The sequence below is a fragment of the Arachis hypogaea genome, chromosome 11 (genome assembly GCF_003086295.3).
Source record: "Arachis hypogaea cultivar Tifrunner chromosome 11, arahy.Tifrunner.gnm2.J5K5, whole genome shotgun sequence".
NCBI classification, from domain to species: Eukaryota; Viridiplantae; Streptophyta; class Magnoliopsida; order Fabales; family Fabaceae; genus Arachis; species Arachis hypogaea.
In genome coordinates, this window is record NC_092046.1 from 71053685 (window position 1) to 71058296 (window position 4612).

Genomic DNA, 4612 nt, shown 5'->3' on the forward strand with positions numbered 1-4612 from the left:
AACTTGGACATTGAATGCTTGATCTATGCTACTCATGCCTTTGCCTGCATGCCAATAAACACCTTGCATTCAATTGTTATCATATGCACTAGCTATTTTCCATTGATGACTTTTCACATGTACTCATGAGCGTGTGTTAACGTCATTCTTCTTTATTGTGCATTGATTACCACCTTTCCCGTTCTCTTCCTTGCTCTAACCCTTAGCTTTATAAGTCACTTTCTTTTTCCCTTTTCAGGATGGCCACCAAGAAGGGTAAAAAGAAAGCTACTCCCAAACTACCGGCAAGGAAAGGAACAAAAAGAGCCCCAGCTGAGGAACCACAACCCCCATCCACCTGCAAATCTCAGCATGCACCGAGGACGGTGCAATCTTTAAGTGTGTGGAGGTCGATACCGATCTCCATGGGTTAGTACCTTTCTGTTTCAACACCAATGTTTAAATTTTCTTTGTTAAATTAGTTACTGCAATTGCATATTTGATTGCATATTTATTTGATTTTGTGCATTTAGTTACTACTTGGTTAAAGTAATAAAATTCTTTTAAGACCCTCTCTTTGAAAATTTTCACTAATTTAAATTGAAAAATTTTTATGTTAAAACTTGTTTGAAGTTGTAATTGGAACATAGTTTAAAAAGCTAAGAACACACAACCTGTGAGATTTTGAGCTTATTTGCATGGTTACATTATTTAACCATAAATATTTTATTTTTGTGTGTTTTCTTCTCTATGATTGTAATCTATATTTTGTTCCAATCTATATGTCCAATATTTAGTATATTTACATGTTTGCATATGATTGAAGCCATTGTTTGATTTTAGCTCACTTATCCCAAAATTAGCCTACCTTTTACATCACCCTTGTTAGCCTCCTTGAGCTTTTAAATCCCCTCTGTTTTATAACCACATTACTAGCCTTAAGCAGAAAAACAAAATAAGAATCCCAAGTTGAATCCTTGGTTAGCTTAAGATAGATATTGTGTAAAATTTAAGTGTGGGAAATTTTATGGGAACATGGGATGATATGAAAAAGTAGGGAATTAAATTGAATAAGTTATTTGAAAATTTGGGAAGCATGCTCATGTGAAATCAAAAAAATTAAATTACCATGTGCATTGAAGAAAAATATATTAAGTAATTAAATAAGGGGATACAAAAAAAAAGAAAAATAAGAAAAGAAAAATGAAAAAAATACCCCAAATGCAAAATAAAAAAAAATCAATGCACATGGGACAAAATTCAAAAATAAGTTTGATACATGAGCATGTAATACAAGTGGGAAAAATTTGGGTAGTTAGGTAAAGTATTTTAAAATTATATAAAGTATGTATATGTTAGGTGAGATCTTAGACTAGTCAAGGATTCAATTTGTTAGCTCACTTAGCCTTATATATATATATATATATATATATCCTTACCCTTACCTTAGCCCCATTACAACCTTGAAAAGACCTCATGATGTTTGCATTGGTATACTAAATTTTGTTGATTGGTTAGATGAAGAACAAAGTTTTAGAAAGCATGATTAGAGAAGACTAGAATGAATTACCCTATACACTTGAGAGATTAGAGTGATATACACTTCCAGTGAGGGTTCAACGCTTAAATTCTATGTTCCCTGCTTTCATGAGCTGTCTTCTTACAAGTTCACTTGCTTTTTATTGTATGATTTGAATTAGTGGAAATTAGTTTGTATTTGTCTTGGAGAACTTATTTACTCTTAACCAAGTAAGAAAAAGCATTTAGCATGTAGTTGTATTCATAGGTTGCATTTAATACCATTCCTCTTCATCTTTATAGCTTCTCTTGATGTTAGCATGAGGACATGCACAGTTAATTCATACATTCAGAAAGTAAATGCAAGGGTACCACATCTAATTAATTGAAATAGCTCACGATATACTCGAAACATCTAATTAATTTAACCATGGTGATAGATACATAGGAAATCTTATAACCAGAATAAAACAAAAGAAAATAATACTAGAAAGAAATAAAATACTAACTGTGGTCATGCACTAGAATTCAAAAAAAATAAAGTAAAGTACAAGGAAAACAGAAATAACATAGATAAAGGGAATAATGGAGCTCAACCACCTCAGTGACGGCGACTGATGCTCCCTCCGGAGAACCCAATGGAGCATTTGAGCTCCACTATGTCTTGCCCTTGTCTTTGCTGCTCCTCCCTCATGATCCTCTGATCCTCCCTTATTTGATGGAGGGTGGCAGCTTGATCTTGGTGCTCAATCCTCAACTGATCCACCGAATAGGTCAGCTCCCCTATAGATGTGTTTGGTTGCTTCCAATAGTCACGAGAAGGAAAGTACATTCCCTGAGGCATCTCCGGGATCTCAGGTGCAGGTAGCTGAACAGGCTCATGCTGTGGTCCAAGCGTCTACTTCGTGGCATGTTGCATCCTCCTCTTGGTGATGGGCTTGTCCTCCTCAATCAGGGTATCTCCTGCTATGCTTATTCCAGCTGACTGGCATAGGCGATAGATGAGGTGAGGAAATGCTAGCCTTGCTTGGGTGGAGGCTTTGTCAGCTACCTTGTAGAGCTCCTGAGGTATTACCTCGTGCACTTTCACCTCATTTTCGAGCATAATGCAATGAATTATTATTGTTCAGACTATGGTAACCTCAGATCGGTTACATGTGGGGATGATGGAACGTTGGATAAACTCCAACTAGCGTAAAATTCTTGCACCATGAGCGTTCTAACTCCAGAAATAGGATTAGTCAGAATTTCCCAATCCCTTCTCCAAATTTCGTGTTGGATCTCTGGATATTCCTCTTCTTTGAGCTTAAAGGCGACCTCGGGTATCACCTTTTTATACCTCACCACATCATAGAAGTGGTCTTGATGAATGATAAACCACTATTTCATGGTTTATCTTGTGCTCAATTGAGTGGTTTTTACCAACTCTTTACCCACTTATTCATACTATTTGCATGGTTTTATATTTCCTTCCTAATTATGTGTTTTGATTGAAAACATACTTTTTTGATCTTATATTTGCTTATTATTAATCCTCTCTTATTACCATTAGATGCCTTGATATGTGTGTTAAGTGATTTCAGAGATTACAGGGCAAGAATGGCTCAGAGGATGGAAAGGAAGCATGCAAAAGTGGAAGGAATACAAGAAGTTGGAGAAACTGCTAAGCTGTCCAGCCTGACCTCTTCGCCCTCAAACGACGCGGTTCCAATTGCGTTGGAAAGCTAACGTCCGGGGCTTCGATTTGATATATAATATGCTATAGTTCCCCTGACGCTAGGCGACACGACCACGTGCTCCATGCGGCCGCGTCGCAAGTGACGAAAATTAGCGAATCTGAATTCACAACCAGCGAATTCTGAGCTGTTTCTGACCCACTTTGCGGCCCATAAAACACAGATTAGAGGCTATAAAGTGGGGGAATGCATCCATTCATGGGAAGGCTCTCACATTCACAATTTTAGGAGTAGATGTAGTTTTTAGAGAGAGAGGTTCTCTCCTCTCTCTTAGGATTAGGATTTAGGACTTCTTTTAATTTTAGGAGTGACTCTCAATCCCAGGTTCAATGTTCTTTTGCTTTATATTTATCTCTTACTTTCAGATACTTTAATGCTTATATTAGTTATGTTGCCTATTTGGCTTATGCTACATTCATGTTATGATTTTCTTAATTAATATTATTTGAGGTATTTCAGATTTATGATTGCTTTCTTTTATTTATATAAATAATTTAGATTTTTCCCTTTTGGTCTTGGTTAAGAAATCAGTAACTCAACATTATCAAACTCAGCATAATTGATAATCGCTATCTTGCTAATTGAACTGAACTTCAATAATCCCAACTTTTTCTTAGGAAATAAATAGGATTCGAAGGTCAAACTAATTAGTCTCTTGACTTTCCTTTGCTTTAAAGGTTAACTAAGAGGAATTAAGATTCAACTTTCATTATTGTTGAGAGAGATAACCAAGTTGGACCTCCAATTTCTCATACCTTGCCAAAAGTTTATTTTACAGTTATTTATTTATTTTTTATTGCTTGAAAATATACCTGTGCGTATTGCCCAAACTCTAGAACCCCAATTTAAAAACTCATAACCAATAATAAGAACATACCTCCCTGCAATTCCTTGAGAAGACGACCCGAGGTTTGAATACTCGGTTATCAATTTCAAAGGGGTTTGTTACTTTTGACAACCAAAACGTTTGTACGAAGGGATTTCTGTGGGTTTAGAGACTATATCTACAACGCGACTATTTTTATGAAATTCTTTACTGGCAAAAATCCTAACGTCAATGAACCTTGGTAAGGAATCTCCATGATTCCCAAGATTCAGAGGTAGAAGCGGGAGCTTTTTCCTTTCTCTTCTTTGAAGATTCGCCAGCTTTTGGTGCCATGGAGGAAGAGTAGAGGCAAAAAGTGGAGCTTTTGCAACACCAATCTTAAGAACTTTGCTCATTCTTGAGCAAATAATAACAAAAGAAAAGGGGAGTAGTAGAAGGGAGAAGAAAATATATTATTTTGACTAAGCTTATTATATATATTCAATCCAAGAAATTACAACTAAAAATTCTAAAATGTGAAAAGTGTTAGGATTAGAATTTTTTTCACCCAAAA